The 17,265-nt window shown below is 28.3% G+C and overlaps 1 protein-coding gene across 1 annotated transcript in view; it reads right to left on the bottom strand.

Annotated features, from left to right (window-relative positions):
- The window catches only part of LOC107444741 (uncharacterized), a 32,030-nt gene extending 16,892 nt beyond the window's left edge, over positions 1-15,138 (bottom strand). Inside the window, exon 1 of the mRNA XM_043049915.3 lies at positions 14,975-15,138. The gene's annotated coding sequence lies outside the window, so the exon portion shown is untranslated. The remainder of the gene's footprint in view (positions 1-14,974) is intronic.
- Between the last annotated feature and the right edge of the window lie 2,127 nt (positions 15,139-17,265).

Consider the following 17,265-nt stretch of genomic DNA (forward strand, 5'->3'; position numbering starts at 1 on the left):
ATTCTACTTATAGTTACAATCTCTTTAGAAAAAATAAATTGCAAAGAAATGGTGTAACATTCTATATTAAAAAAAAATCAACATTGAGCCACTTGAGACTCGTCGAGATTTGAAAGGCGAACGCTATTTTACAGAAACAGAATTCGAGTACTTTATTTATCTTGAGGGTGGAGAGAGGTACTCGAATCTGCCACATTATAAAAGTAAACAATCCAATCCTACTATTTCAAAATAGAAGAGAAGACAATTTGGAAGGTGAGAGAGAAGATTTGGATACACTTCAAGGTTTATTCTTAGTTTTGTTCGTCGGGGTGATGATTACTTTGACTTACGACAATAAGGGTAACTCATTCATATGTGTGTAACTAAGTGATTTCATTACCAACTGAAAGAATATTGTTTGCTTTTTTTTGCTTCAATATTATACAATATTTGATTTTTCGAACGAGCTTAAGAGTTAGCGTTAACAGAATGAATTCTTTTTATTTATTCTCCTTTTCTCGAATAATCTAAATAAAATATAAACTGATTTAAAACTAAACTGAAATAAACGATAAAGAGGATTGTTTCATTTAGATCGTTTACAAGTCTTTGAAAAAGTGATTAAAGTTCATTAAAACCAGTAGAACAAGATTTTAAAATTATATAAAGATGAAGCAAAATGACTGCAGTATCTGAAAAGATACTTAGTATTTTACATCATTTTTCACAAATTTTTCCTTTTTTTTTAAAGTAGCTAAATATTGAAATTTTTCATTAGGAAATAAATAAAAGAGAAAAAAATTGTAATAAGAATCCTAAATATTGCTTGTTTGTGTAAACAAGGTAAAAGCATAGAATAAATTCACTTTAGAAAATAATGAGCTCATGTTAGGGATAATTTTAAGTTGGTCATTTTTAAATTAAAAGCTTTGATTAGCTAATATTTAGCAAACATAATATAATAATCCGTTTATTTAGTTAGCGAAATAAAAACAAAATAAACTAAACCATTCGTTTCGATAGTTTGGTTTTACAAAATTTAGTAATGCAAGCAAGTAATGTAATATAAATTTGTTCGAAATTGATTACAGATAAAATGTGAATCAAAATAATGACACATGTCAAATTTGTTGTTCTACTGATATACTTTAATTTTTACGGTATATTTCACGGTAAAATGGATTTCATGAACGATGCAACCAAAAAACCTGTACTTTATAGCGCAATTGGATAGAAAATTTTCTAGTGAATATTACAGATGGAATTTATTAAAGAAAACATTCCGAAATTTCGATATTCCGATATTTTGAATCTGAAAATTCCTTGCGAAAACAAAATTTAATGCACGTTTTTAGTTTAAAAACGTTCTTGCTTTGGGGAATCGACGACATGAAAATTCTCCTCTGAAACTGAAATTTTCCTCATTTTAAACTAATTTATTTTCAGACGATACGATGAATTAATTACTCGAGATTTTCCGCAAAAATGTTTGACAAAAATTTGCAGACGATAATCAAGTTCGGATGAAGCTTAAACGAAGCATTCCGAATACTATCTGAACACTATAGTAAATCAAATTTAAAACAAATTGATTACATAGTAAAATTTAAATTAAACCAACTAAATACCACATTTAAATTGCATTTATTACGTTTCAATTTTAAATCAAACAGATTATATAAAAAATTTACATTAAATTAACCACAAAAAAATGTCACCTCATATGACAAGAATAAAAAAATGAAACATTTATTTTCTTATTGCTCTTTAAATTTTTTTATTCAGAAGTGTGTTTTAAGCAAGCTTGCGTAGATAAAATTTACAATATATACGTAATATGCTGAGTTGCTAAAGTTGCAGAAGCTGAAAATATTTTTAAAGTTGAAAAGTAAATAACAAATACGATTAATACGGATTATCTTGATTTAAAATATCTATTATTTAGCAGAGCTGATAGCAAATTAAGGTTATTATAGTTTAACCTTCATTAACAATGATATTAAGTCAATGATATTTTGTTACAGCTCATCCAAGAAATAGAAATTGTGTATTATTTTATTTTTTATTTTATCGCCAGTGATTTAAAATCCTTAAAAAATTCTCTTCGTGAGAATTTATTACCTCTTTTCGCTATCTATACAAACAGCAAGAATAATAAATCATAAAAATTATGACATGATAAAAAGTAATAGTTTGAACGTCAAGTCGCTGTTAACGTAATACCAGGCATAGTACTGTAAACAGTAACAGTCACGGTTGATTCATAAAATGAGTGAAACATTCCGCATGGTATTGATCCCAGTTTCAGGTGAATAATCTTACTAAAATACCATCACTGCATATTATGAGAGAAAAAAAAAATTTTTTTCCTTCGGTTTTTTTATTGCAGAAAAAACACCTTCGATATCTTCGAACTGTTATTTTTTTACATAAATTGATAATATGTACTGTGTGTAAAAAGAAAAGGAAATGGTTCAAGGGACTAAGCTTGAATAAGCTAATGGATTTGTGAGCAGGCTACTTAAAGCTATGAAATCAGGCGCAAAAACTATATTTTTCTCAATTAAACTAACCTTTTCTTCGTTTATCTTGAATTAGTGATCTTTAAAATATAGAGGATTGCCTGCAATATGGAAAATATGATCCCAATAATTTAGTCAGGAGACAAATTTGAACTCCTTAATGTTAATTTCACTTTTTATATATTTTGCTAAATTCCTGGATTTGTGTAAGAAGATCAAAAATCTATTGCACACAAAAATATAGAACATATTTGTATAGGTTGTTTATCCATAAATAATTTAAATTTATTATAAAATATGTAATTGTGTTAATGTTTACTTTTTATTATTTAACGTATTAATATTTTTAAAATGTAAGGTGAACTAATTCTTGGAACATAACAAATAAAATAAAAATAGACGATATTTAAGCTATTCATTTGGCAATTTTTCCACTCATATGGAAACGATTCTGGTTTTTAAAAGTTTTTAAAGTTCTTATTATTACACATTTAGGAAAAAATACAAAACTGTAGAGTAAATTTAACCGAATAAGTAGTTTTTATGCCATGCTCTTAGGTATCATGATAAAATTAATCAAATTTTGATCAAATTCACTGAAATCATCACCAAAGCGCTTCAGTAAAATGTCCCGAGTTTTTTGGTGTTCCCATAACACAATAAATTGTATCATATATTTGTAGTTTTGACCATACTTTTTTTTCTTAATTTATTTTACTTGTTTCAACTTCACACCGAAATCATATTAACTTTCTTTCTCCTTAATTTAAATCATGGTTTTATATTGACGTGCTCGGAGCGTTATAGGTTTTTCAACTTTTGCAAAAGCAAACAATTTACTAACAAACAAAACATCTTGAGTAAAAAACTTTTTTTCGCTTAAACAATTTTATAAACATGGATAAAATAGCATTAAAAAGGTCCAAACTTTCGACTACTCTCTTGACTAAGCAATTAATTATTCAGATTGCGGTAAACCTCTAAAGAGTGATGGTCAAGAACTAAAGATTATCGAAAAGAAAGAGATCTTTAATCGGTGAAAGCATGTTTTTGTGTCTTTGTTTCTAAAGTTAAGTATTGTTTTCTTAATTTAAGTATTGTTTCCATGAAATAACTGGTATATTAAAGGTCAGCTTCTTGAACCATTAACATAGCATATAAATACGCGAAAATCTAGTCTATCAATCGAAAGACATTAAAAAGCATCGCTGTTTAATGTGCACTCTGTACTTTTAAGAACATTGTTTTAAAATTATACATTTAAATTAAATTTAATATAGATGAGCAAACGCTTTACAAACTTTAAATGTTCCTAGAATGTAAACTATTTCGGATCAAATTACGATATAAAGTGCCGGCACTTAATTCATATTTATTTCGCAATGATTTTGTAAAAAGTCTAAAGAGCAGAATTAAAGTGTTTTTTTTTTTACTATTTTCTTTGTACTAAAAAGAAAAACTCATGATATTTATATTTTATTTCTGACAGAAAAATCCACTGAAGCATCGCCAAAAGATCATTATCTGGTATCCTTAAATCTCATCTTCCAAAATGATTGATATCACACAATCAATCACATCATTCTGAGGCACTTTTAACTTGTTTGACATAAGTCTAGGTAGAATATGAATTTGTCATGCTTAATGAGATTAGATAATCTTCTTTCGAACTACTCTGGGTGTGTGCCCAGGCGATATCTTTTCGTATCAGTTTGCCCGAAGTGGTCTTATTTAACTATTCCCGACGATTTCCGCTTACCACATATTCGTACGTTCCCATTTGATACTAAGTTGCAGCAATCGATTCAGGTGTGCGATTATTTAATAATTTGTTTGTTAAATATTCAATTTCCAGAGGCAAAGCAAAGAATTTAATATAGATTCTTTGCTTTGTCTCCTAAAAACATAAAAACTACAGGGTGTTTATAAATTCCCGGACCCATTCTGATGTTTAATAACTCATTAAATATTGCAGATATAAACAAACTTATGGCATTTATTGATGGAATAACTCATATATTTTCCTTTTCAGGTTTGAATATCTTTACTTTTCTAAGTATCGTCTGCTCGTGTGGTTAATTTCAGATAATTTCATTTTCCAGTCTAAATATCTGTACTCTTCTAAATATCGTCTGCTTATTAATTGCATTTTTCTCTCTTTTGTTTTTGGCAACTATTGCAATGTTATGTTTACTTTTGATGCGTTTGTTCTATGTAGTACTTTTCTATGTGATGTTTTATTCGAGCGGATATTAAGGAGAATGCATACACCACAAGAGAAAGAATACAACCGCAATAGCCTTTGTGGATGCCGACATGCTTGCCGCTACCTGGCGTGAAATTGACTATCGACTTGATATTCTCCGTGCGAAGGGAGCCAACGTGGAAGTTCATTGAAAAGGGTCATTTTGAGGCTATCTAACCATTTATGTTATTAATTTTAATCTATCTTTATTATTTTATGAGTTATTAAACATCAAAATGGGTCCGGGACTTCATAAACACCCTGTATTTTCTAAGCAATGGGATACCTGCAAGTGACGTAGTGTGGGTATTTCGATCCTGATTGATTGTTGAAACGGGGTATTTGTTTACGTTAGCAACTGTACTTTCTATTCTATTTCAAGTAAGGCAAGTTCGTCTAGTATCAGTTTTCTTAGGTGACATATTCTATATTTTTACACAAAGATTCTTTCACAATATATTTTCTTACTTAACACAAAGACAGGCATGAAGCCATGTAGAACACAAACAAACTAATTATAAACCAAAGTTGCCAGGTACACAAAATGAAAATTATATCACGGTTACAATAAAATACATAAACAAATAATAAATCTAAGTTAAGCAAAAGATGTAGAAGAGAGAGAGAATTATATTTCAATTAATTCCATACGCGATGCGACTCTCTATGTAATTAACACTCTAACTTATCTGGAAAAACTTAGCTCATCTATAACACGCCCTTTTGCTTATAAATGATCAGCTGGCGCTGACGTCATGTGTGGGTATCCGTGATCTTCTTCTTCTTGAAATGCAAGTACCCAATTCGATGATGTATAATGAAAAATAACTGATATTAATATGATATTATTATAATAATTGAGTACTTGCAACCCGAGAAGAAGTGAAGTGATTATGCCTAACCATGTGATTTAAATCAGATTTAATTGGATACCTCTAAGTGACATCGCGCGTGTGTGTCGAATCTGATTGGCTTCTGAATCGACAAATGCCTCGATTCTGCGATGACGTCACTTGCAGGTATCCAATGATCTACTAAATTTAAAGGTTTGTCAATCATCACATTTTATATAAAATTAAGTATAGAATACATTTATCAGATCACATTTTACTTCAGTAAAAAACAACTTAAAAAAAAAAAAAAACGATGTTGAAAATCCGTCTACAATTTCTCTTTATGAAATCTTAGCCAATGCGTGAAGTTAAAATAAAAGTAATGTGAAAACTACGAGAATATGGTAAAATGTATCTTGTTTCTGGCTCTATGGGAACACCTAAAAGCTCGGTTACTTCTACCGAGGAGCATTACCAATGATTTTAGTAAAACTGTCAATAAAATATAGTTTTATAATATGTGATAAATTTTGGACATTATATGGCTTAAGTACCGCATATTTAAGTTTTATTAACCAGAATTATGTTTCTTCTTCATCAGAACTTTTTTTCTCTGTGTAAATCTTTTATAAATAATAAAATATGTATGCCTGTTCATTCCTGTATGCTTATTGTGGGCAAAAGATTGGTGGTTTGCTTACAGTTGCGAAATTGGACATGTTGGTTGAACTCCTTAAACAAATTTTATTTTTTAAGTCTCAAAACCAAATTTTGATCCGAATTTGTCCACCTTATATGTTAGTTTTTAGAATTTTTAAACAGTACAATTTTATGCCTTTTTTATTAAATAATCTTATAAAATTAAAGACAGATGCTTCCTTTTTTTCCATATTTTTCTACTTTAAAAGATTTAAAGAAAAAAAGATAAAAACAATCTCTCCTTGGAACAATATGTAGTTCAAAATGGATACAAACCTGTTATAAGTTTCAAAATGAAATATTCGAGAATAAAATTTGTATTCTAATATGTGGATCAAATTCCTGATATTTTTGCTTACGACAGATTAAAAATGACGATACCAAAATAGTGAATACTGAGACTCATTTTTTGAGTTTGGAAGTGAGAAGTTTTGGTTTTCACTTAATTTGTGCTTCATTTATAGAAGGCATTTTAAAGTAACATTTCGAATATGTCCTAAAGATAAAATTAAAAAAAAAAAACTAATACCAAGAAGATTTTGTTAATAGCAGTTGTTTGGGGGCGGGGTAACCTGGTAGGGTGTTGGACGCGAATTCATGAGATCGGGTGTACGAGGCCAGCCGACTGAATAATCCCCGTGTATTAATAAAATGGTGACTTGTGCACGTTAAATCTGTCCGGGTCACGAAGTCCTCCAAGTTCCCATATCAAATCAATACATCTGGGGGTACTGACCCAGAAGTGCCCTTGTCTTCTGAATTGAGTTCAAAATTACAAGGCTACGGAGTTGAACATTGGCAGTCGTTAACTTAAATTTGGGTCGTCGGTTCAACGATGATTATAAAATAAAATAAAGATCGAAGTTATTTGAAAGATTTAAGAATTTATGCTCATCACAATATTTTTAACATTAAAAATTTTAAAGCATTATATATTACGGCAATGTGACACATACCACCACAATATTTTTAACATTAAAAATTTTAAAACATTATTTAATATTACGGTAATGCAGCACGTACCACCACAATATTTTTAACATTTAAAATTTTAAAACATTTATTTTATATTAAGGTAATGTGACGCATACCACTACAATATTTTTAACATTTAGAACTTTAAAACATTATTTAATATTACGGCAATGTGACACATACCACCACAATATTTTTAACATTCAAAATTTAAAAAAAATTATTTTATATTACCGTGATGTAACACTTTAAAAACCAAAGTAGCTACTAAAAGAAATATTCCTTTATTATAAACGCAAATGTCGTACCAATAATTTTAAGGTAGTGGTGTTATACTTTACACATTGCTATGCAGTGGATTTTATTTAAAATTGGAAATGACCAAGAGGAAAACTGCAGCTTTTATCATCCCCACCTCCCCTCGGTGTATATGAAAGGAAATTTTCACCATATGAGGGTTAGATATTAAGGGGACCTTAGTCTCTTTCGATCCCTCATGAGTAGAATAACCAGAAATGCGATTTCCGATAAATGAGCGAAAAAGAAGGCCAGTTTTTAAAACTTAGTGTAATTCGACATCATATTACAACAAACGAATATAATTAAAGAGTGAAAAGATTAGCGATCAAAACAGCGATAAATAATATATGGAATTCTAAAACACATGACGAGTCCTAGTTTTCATATGGAACAACCGAGTTCCTGAAATTAAAATGCAGTCCACTTCGATTGGCGCTAGTGAACACATAACTTCTTAAAACTCGTGCGAAGATGTTGAAATTAAGGCGATTTAAGCTTCTATTTTCTCTCCAAATGGGAAATTGATTGGCGAACAATGTATCTTCTGCCAGAAAAATGAAAACGAAATAATATCAATTTCCACGGTTAGTGGGACAGTGCTGCAGGGGACATGCATCGATTTGCCGAATATTCACTTAATACTTCATTTCTACCTCAATATCCTTTTATCCCAGCAGTTTTGTAAGTAAAAATGCATAATGACGACGCAAATAAGTTCAAATTGACTGATTTAAAATAATCATTATAGGGTGGGCCAAAAAAGCAACAAATGAACAGACATCACGCTTAGAAATTATCATTCAAAAATAAATAAAAACTTTTTTCAGTTTATTTTTAAATTTATTTGTCGACGAATTTTAGTTAGTTAAGTAAAGTATGTTTAATCTATGTTGTACTTGCATGTATTTTAATGACTAAAATAAATTTAAAATATGAGTTAAATAAAGAAAAAAAAATAATAACGAATTATTACATTTCGAAGCAGTATTAAAATATCGCAAATTAAATTTTCCAATTTTCTTGCATAAGTAAAATGTATTAATTTGCAAATAATTTGCGAAATATAAGAACTATAATTTTGAAAACCAGAATTTTCTCTAAATCATTACCGTATAAACATAAATATTATTATTGAATGGTTTAATAATAGTATATGTTAGCTTTATTAAACAGAAAAATATTTTTATTTTCTTATTTTATTTTAATTTATTTACTTTTTTTAAGCCAGAAATGTCATTACTATACAATACGGTAATTTTATCATAATTTTTTTCTGTTTGAAAAACAGTACATAACAATAATATCCTTACAACATTATTACAATAACAATATATTTAAGATATTTTCGTTTCATTTACTTTTATTTTTTCTAGAATTTAAAGTGAATGCGTACTAAGTATTGTTTAAACTAAAATATTATAAAAAAATTAAATTGAAAAACAAAAAACTAAGATCGTCTAGTCATAGTCTTTAAAGAAATAAAATTTAACCTAAAGAAAATTTAACGTAAATAAAAATTTTTTGATTTTTTTTTCGTTGCTCAAAAAAATCACGAAATATTCTTTTTTTATTTTCATTTCACCCGAAGCAATCATAACATTCAATAAAAGCTTTTCCAAATTTAAAAGAACAAATTAGTAAAAATATGTTCTTTTCTAATCGTACTTATCTTTTCTAAAATAGTTTGCGTGTATAATGTTGATTTAGCAAAAAAGAAAAAAAAAAACTTTTACTTTATTGAGGTTAAGGAACATTTATAAAGATGGAACAACGCACTAACATAAAGAAGGAAGTTACAACAAGTTAAGAAAAAAATTACTTTCTGCGCTAAAAAATGTTACAAAACGTCGATGATCATTTGACACGCATTTTACGGTGTTCTAACAAAATCTCAACTTTATGCTGTAAAATAAAACTTATTGTTACTTTCATCAATCTGTTTATTTTGAAATTATGCCAAACTTTAATTTGCATTTGCTAGCATTAGCTTTCACATAATTATGATTTCGAAAATATTAAGAAATGAATTAATTTTATTTCTTAAGAATATTTGTTTTGTGTAGAGAAAAGCGTTATTTCCTTAGGGTATTGACAATTTTTAAGAATCTAATGGCACTATTTTCATTATTTCAATTCGTAATAATGACCTTAATCAACAGAGCACATCACAATATATCATCCGAAGCACTTAATTAATGATTTGGTGAAAACTCATCATTTAAAAGTAATTATTTATTTTAAAATTTATTTCTCATTTCTGATTACGAGTTTATAAACTTGCACAATTAAACTATTATTATTATTTATTGCATTAATATTCAAAATTCTTGTTGCAATAAATGCCATAGAATATTATGTGCCTTATAGAATCATGTTTACTCCATTTCTTACGATTTTACGTTAATTTTTCATATTTTCGAATTTAATTCATTTCTATTCTTTGTGTAATCTATGTTCAATTCTTTGTGTATTCTCTGTTCTATTCTTTGTGTATTCTTTATTCAATTCTTTGTGTATTTTATACTCTGTTTTTTGTGTATTCTATATTCTATTCTTTCAGTATTCTATATTCTATTCTTCGAGTATTCTATATTCTATTCTTTGTGTATTCTATATTCTATTCCTTGTGTATTCTATATTCTTCATATATTTGCAGTTTGTCTGTTACTAATTGAGTGTCTTAAAAAACTTTTTGTTTCTTGGCATAAAATTGTTTGAAACTAAACTGTCCCAAAGTACAATAAGTTGCTGTACAATAAGCTGATAAAATTACCAAATTTTACCTTATTTACCAAATTTTATCATATATTAAAAGTAAAGTATTCCTGCAACAGCCTGTTGTGTGCCAAGGGGATCATGGTTTTTTAGACTCTACGATGTCATAACCAAAGACACGATAGTGGTTATGTGGTCAGCACTACGCAGATGCCGCAGTTACTTCCCGTACAAGCTGGTGCTTATTGATCTAAAACTGGATGGGCTTATGCCACCATTGGGGGTCGAACCCTTATTCTTAACAACGATAGTTCAGTGCCTTAGCCACTAAACCGTTATGGCTTATCGCTCAGTATGTAGCCATAGTTTATTGTTAATTTTACTAAAATCTCAACCAAATCACTTCGGTAAGAGTTACCGAGTTTTTTGGTGTTTTCATAAGACCAGAGACATAGTAAATTTTACCATATTCTGGTAGTTTTGACCATAATTTTTTTCAGAGCAGATTCAATATTTTGAAGATGTGAATAACGAGCATATTTTTTTAGTTTTAAGATAAGAAGGTTTTCTTTAGAGGATATTATTAAATAATTTCCGGATAATTCTGAAAGTTATTGTTTCAGAAATTTAAGAAACTGGCACTTAAAAGGCTGTTCTACAAAAAAAATTTAGTAATTAAGGGATTTTACATTTTGTTTCAAATTACAAAAAATAGATAAAAAGCTTTTTTTTTCATTTTAAAATTTAATTTTAAAATAAATTATTTAATGGAAACTAAGTTTAAAGTGAATTTTCTACGATTTTGTACTCGATTAAAAAACAAACAATGTATTCTGGTGGTAAATAATACATGCTTCAGTTCTATTTTTTTCCTTTTTTACCGGATGTTAAACGCAAATATAGATTATTTTAATCAGCGCGAAATGACCTATTTAAAGCAATCTACAGGAAATTTACTTAACTCAATTGAATCACCAATGGCCAAAGCTGCGTCCTGCGTGATGCATGAAATGTTTAGAGGGTACACTTCTAAAATTGTTTAAAAATGATTCGTGCTGAAATTGAATGATTTGATAGGAGTTTCGTGATGTTTGTGTTAATATTAGGGGAAACAAATTTGAATAACACTGTGAAACATTTTCTTTCTTTGCTTTCTGTTGCATGAGATTTCAGAACAGATCTTATGTACTTTCGTCTCGCTGATTTTAAATCTACAATCGGTTTCTCCCTCAACGCTATAGTTCTAATTTTTTTTTATTAATTTAAAACCTTTTTCAACTGTTCAAAGCTTCTTTCTTTCGTGAAATTGACATTTTAATCAACGAAACATTGACATTTTAGTTTTTCGACAAAATGTACAAGTTTAAGAACGTTATACATAACAGAGGGTCACATAAAAATTATGACATATCATCATGATTAAAACTGCACAGGAACTGCCCAAAAATGTCCGCAAACGCCTCTAGGGGCGTCTTCCCAATTAAGAACTGTTTCTTCGTGTACTTCCAAACAGAACAGGTCATAATAGGGAAGCGTACCATCACATTTGCGATCTCGTTTTCCAATGTAGTTGTAATCCTACTATGTTCTTTAATTCCCCAAAAGTATATCTCGACCCCCTGTGACAGGGGTGGCGAACCTTTGTACACCAACGTGCCATTTTCTCTAAAAAATTGCTTTATGAGGTCATAGACGTGCCGTCAAATAGTTTTAAATTCGTCCCTGCCCTATGACATATAACGCTTTTAAACTTTTAACATTTCGACAAAAAATGTCATTTAAAAAAGACTAATTTCAGATTTGAAATCTCCACACCCGAATTTAAGCGAGATCAAGCATTTGAATAAATGTAACAAAATTTCTTTTTCTAAAGTGTAATTAAACTACTCTGCCAGGCGCTCAAACCTGAATATTGTACTAATAAATACGATACAAAGAATATTAAATGTATTCTCAGTTGGATGATGGAATACATGTTTTAAAATTTCAAGTGCCTTTCTTTTAATAACCAAATTTATCTAATTAGAACTGGTCCTGTGAGTTTCTACATAAGTTTACAAATGATACCTTGTAATATTACTCGTAAATGCCTTGTAAAACCACACGCACAAAAAAGCAAAATTAGTGGGCAAAAATTTCTGAATTAAAATTAAACACATCAGACATACGTTATCAGTATTTTTTCTGACAAGGAATAACAAAATTTTCATAAAACCCAATAGAAAATAAAGCCTTTTAATATATGTTTTATTATCTTTCGTTTTCTTTATAAATATTAGTTTTCTTATATTTTCATACATCAGGGTTTGAACCTGAATATATCGCTACAGATATATTCATTAAATGCATGAATTGCTAGAGATGTGTGCGAATAAATTAATAAATGTGAGTTTGCCTTCAAAATATTTTATATTTTAATACATCGATTTCAACTTTTTTAAAAAAAGTAAGTATTGGAAAAAGTAAAGAGCAAAATTCGCACTTAGAAAACAACATTTTTAAACAACAAAAATGTCAACCATCTCAATTACCGATAAATTTTTTAAGATAACATACAGCTTATTAGCTATATCGTTTTAGAGTTTAACTAATGTCTATGTAAAGCAGTCGACCATTAACCTTTACTTTAAAAGTGTAGCTTGTACTTTAGTACAAGCAACGTATCACTTTATCAATTCAGATAAAACCTCAACAACTTTGGTTATGGCCTTGCATATTTTCTTGTCAAATTGAATATAGTAAGTTATTTCTGGTACATTGGAAATGATTAAAGTAATGAAATCAAGATTGACTCAAAGAGGTAAACATATAACAAACTGATTGACGAATTGAAAAATACCTTCGATACCTTAAAGCGTAAATAAATAATGTTAAAATGTTAAAATGTAGATCCTCTTAACTTTGCATTTAAGAAGTCATTAGAGATGTTAGAAAAATTTACTGTGTCTGTCCTTGGAAATATTCATTCTAAAAACCTCTAGAAAAGTTGTCCTAAACTTTAGGGCTTATTGTAAAAGAAATGTTAAGTACGAGGAAACTGTTTTCCGAACACAACAGTTTCCAAAAAATAAACAAATAGATAAACGATAAATTAATTTAAAAAATTCAGATAGATGTTAATTTTTAAATCCCTTTTTCCAAAACGAATAGATGTCTCATCAAAGTAAGGAAATATTTCAAATGATATCCGCTATTATCAAGTTATAGAGGCAGTTTTATGTATGGGATTTAAGAAAAATAAAGGGACAACAGATTGGACTTTTTCTTCTTTTTTTTTCTTTTGAGAATCATGGGCTATTCGTTTTTTTTTTCTTCTGATTTTCTTATTTCCCTTAGCATTTTTAACCTTTAGAAAGTATTTTTACCGTAAAAATACTTATTTTTCTAACTTTTCCTTTTTTTCATTCTTTTAAAATTAAAAAAAAACCTACGCTACATAAAAAGTTCTTTTTTTAGTTTTTCAGAATTTGCTTATTTCTTAGATTTGTTTTTGAGTTTAGTAGACGCGGGAGAAGGATTTCGCTATTATGTATTTTAAAAGGATTATTCTATTTGTAAAGTTCAAAATTGTAATTCAAAAGTGAACTGTTAAAACACATGAAAAAAATTTGGAACTATTTTATTAATCCAGCAATAATGCATAATGAGTAGCTCCCCCCCCCCGTCAAAGTGTCCAAATATAAAAGCTTGTATTTGTATGCACTATATATTTGTATGCACTATATATAAAGAAAAATATAATATTCCATTTTAAAAAATAACACTGATTTATGTGCTTTGTATCCTTGCAACTCGTTTTTTTAAGGTAATCTTGTTTCGACATAATAAAGTTTAATATTAACTGAAAATCAATTTAAATTTTAAAGAAATTCACAATTGATTTTAAGAAAATAAAACACTGGAAAATAATGATTTTGATTTTTGTACCATCTAAAGATAAATTTGTCAAGTAAGTTTCAATAATTGATAAAATATTTTAATATATACTATCGAGAATCATTCAGTTATTCATTGTTGAAAACAAAGTAATAATTATAAAGTTCGCATGGCAGTCTAACTCACTTTTTATTGGTTCGATAGGACTCAATTTGTTACAGTGAGATGAGAATTTAAAATGCGAAAACGACTTTATTCTTTTGTAATTTTTCCCACAAATAGCAAACGATTCTTTTTAAACTCGATGTGAGAAGAATAGTATGCTTGAAAACTGCTGTAAATAAGTTCGATGTAATAATATTCCATTCTGAGAAGTAATCTATTCTTGAAATCTGCTCACGCAAGTTCAAGGTAATCTAATTTCAATTTAATTTCATTTTAATAAGTGATACATAGTTAATTATAAATTAATGCTTGACCATAGTTAGATAGCGATATGCCATTTTTAAATTCTTTCTAAATTGCGTTGATCATGCAATGTTGTAATCACAAATGTGCATAATACTGTTAAAGAATAATATCTATGGTATTATACAAGAATTTTACGACATAAAGTGAAAGATACAACAGTGATTATTCAGTTATAAAATCTTAGTATACTTTATATAATTTTTTATACTTCATCAAAAAAAATTTAAACGTAGAATGAGTTTACTCAATTCTCGTGATAAGATTGGCATATTTTTTGAAAATTATATTATTAAAACTAAAAAATAACATTAAATTCGATGTATTTAAATATATATAAGTGTATTCAAATATATTACCTTAGATGAAAAATACTCAGTATATCCAATTGGCACTAATATGTGTAGTCACTATTTTCTTTAGTTTTTGGCGCCGCTAAGAACTTTCAAACGCGCACACTTCACGTGTTCGTAGAACAAATCTACTGACTTCGAGATGAGAATAAAATGGGTGTGGAGGAGGTGGAGTGGAGAAAAAGAAAAAGAGCGGAAAGACAGAACAGGGGTTGTTTATCTATTGCATAAAAAGCTTTTGTTTATAATTGAGTAAAGTGTTTAGTTCATTTAAATCTGAAGTTTCTTAACGGTAAAGTTAATTATTTTTTTTTATTTATCATTTATCATCTGGCTCAACATCAGTCAACATGGATAAATCATCAAATATGAAAGAGGTAGGAACTGAGTTCCTGCTTTTCCAATCACTTCGTGTTTGTTGTAGTTCTGTTAAGAAAATGAAAACTCTTATTCATATTTTCTATAAGAAATAACAAATAAAGTTTCATTAATTTTACACAATTTGGAGAAAAAAAACTATAGTTTTGCTTAAAATAAGATTTTTGATTTGACTAATATTATTTAATAATAAAAGTTAAAAAATAAAATCGAAATTAAAAAAAATGCTATCGAAAGAATACAATTTACAAAATTGTTTTCGCATAAATGGTGTTCCATTTTTAGAATTTTTTTTAACCAAATGATAATGAACTCAATTTTTTAAGCAAACGATATCGTAAATGATGCATTTTCGGTTCAGTTTTCTAATTTTCAATATTATTTTTATTTTACTTGGAGAATAAAGTGTGTAAAGATTATTAAATAATACATGTATAGTATAGAAATTGAATAAAAATTCATTGAAGTTAAAAATATATTGAATAAAAATATATTGATAAATAAATATATTGATTAAATCTGTTAAATCTATGTTTACATACTGATTAAAATGCAAGAGTATAAATGATATGAAAGAGTATAAACTGTGCACAAAATAGAATAATATTTTTACTACAATTTCGAATGCAATAATGAAATAGTATGACTAATACCTCATACAGTTTGAGCAACTTGAAACAGAAATCGATAGTAAGTCCTGCAAAATTTGGAAACTTATTATAACATATTTTTTTTATGGAGACATATAAATATTCAGTTCGTTAAGATTAAGAGGCAACGTTCTTAAAAATCGAAATTAAAAATAATTACAATTTTAAATATCTTCCTTCAAAAAAGCTGAATCAATTTCAATTCAGTGTCAGAGTTTTTTATGAATTTTAACTGAAGTGTCAGAATTTTTAATACCTTATACACAAACTACATATAGATTTTTTCAAGCTTTTAATCATTTACATTGTTGTTGTTGTTGTTGTAATTCATTTAAGTCGCACTAGAGCTGCACAATGGGCTATTGGTAACGGTCTGGGAAACATCCCCGAGGAGTATCCGAAGACATGCCATCTCAATTTTGATCCTCTGCAAAGGGGATGGCGCCCCCGCTTCGGTAGTCCGACGACCTACATGCAAAGTCGAGCACTTTACGGTAGAACAGTTTAACGAGTATCAATACCGCACACCCTCGATCCCTACGCTTACTAATCCAAGTGGTCACCCACCCGCACACTGACCTTATCCAGTGATGCTTGACTTCGGTGATCTGTACTTACATTGTGAAAATAGTTAAATAGAAAATACTGAAGAGTAAGTTTTAATAATTTTATCTTAAATTTTACATTTCTGGTGATAACATTTTAACGTACATGCAATTTAGAGTAGTTTTAAACAGTACAAGTTTAGTGTCTGTGTAAAAAGAAAGAAACATGATATCATTCATATTATCATCACATTACATATTATCATCATTATTATTTACAATTCTGTGTTACGTTTTAAACCTACTTTTCTCTTATGTTTTAAGTATCAAAAATTTCTACATTCAATAGTTTTCTGTAAAAATAGTGGTAAAATTATCCGCGAAATTTTCACAATTTGCAAGCTCTTGCTTAAGCATTTATTATTCAAAAGTCGCTCTATCTAGATATTTCATTAAATAAAACTATTTTTAAACTTATAAAATAAATACAATGTTTTAATTAAGCGATTTTTTAAATGCTGAATTTTTGTAACAGTTTTCTAATTTTACGAATTATTATCTATTTTTAGAAGAATAAGGTTATAAAATGATGTGTGTATTAAATGTAAATTGAATATAATATTAATATGAATTGAATTCAATGACTATACTAAGGTCATAAACAAAATGACTGAAAAGTAAAAATGCATAAAATATGTATAAAATAAAACTAATTCAACATAGA

The sequence above is a fragment of the Parasteatoda tepidariorum genome, chromosome 1 (genome assembly GCF_982258835.1).
Source record: "Parasteatoda tepidariorum strain Cologne lab strain chromosome 1, Ptep-v5.0, whole genome shotgun sequence".
In the NCBI taxonomy this organism is placed as follows: domain Eukaryota; kingdom Metazoa; phylum Arthropoda; class Arachnida; order Araneae; family Theridiidae; genus Parasteatoda; species Parasteatoda tepidariorum.